An 812-nucleotide genomic window follows, 5' to 3' on the forward strand; every position below is an offset into this window, starting at 1 on the left:
GGGTGAAGCTATAAGGCAAACTCACCCTCTCTTTATGAAGGGCTGTGGGAATCACCCACATGTCAACCTTAATTCAGGGGCTCGGGGTTCAAATCTCAGCATTTCAGTTTCTAAACAACTTTCCATCATATTTGAAAAGTCATGGCAGTCTGGTGAAGTTCCCACTGACTAGAAAAAGGGAAGCATAACCCCCATTTTCAAAAACGGAAAAAAGGAAGACCTGGGAAACTACAGGCCAGTCAGTCTCACCTCTGTGCCTGGCAAGATCATGGATGAGATCCTCCTGAAGGCTCTGCGGCATGATTGGTGGCAACCAACATGGCTTCACCAAGAGCAAATCGTGCCTGACAAATGTGGTGGCCTTTTATGATGGAGTTACAGCGTTGGCAGATAAGGGAAGAGCAACAAACGTCATCTACCTGGACTTGTGCAAAGCGTTCGACACTGTCCCACATGACATCCTGGTCTTTAAACTGGAGAGACGTGGATTTGATGAATGGACTACTTGTTGGATAAGGAATTGGCTGGATGGCCACACTCAAAGAGTTGTGGTCAATGGCTCGACATTCAATTGGAGACCAGTGATGAGTGATGTTCCTCAGGGATCAGTGCTGTTTAACATGTTTGTCAGTGACATGGACAGTGGCACTGAGTGCACCCTCAGCAAGTTTGCAGATGACACCAAGCTGTGTGGTGCAGTCGACATGCTGGAGGGAAGGGATGCCATCCAGAGGGACCTGGACAGGCTTGAGAGGTGGGCCCATGCCAACCTCATGAAATTTAAAAAGGCCGAGTGCAAGGTCCTGCACCTG

Source organism: Merops nubicus, unplaced genomic scaffold, assembly GCF_000691845.1.
Source record: "Merops nubicus isolate BGI_N331 unplaced genomic scaffold, ASM69184v1 scaffold1123, whole genome shotgun sequence".
In the NCBI taxonomy this organism is placed as follows: Eukaryota; Metazoa; Chordata; class Aves; order Coraciiformes; family Meropidae; genus Merops; species Merops nubicus.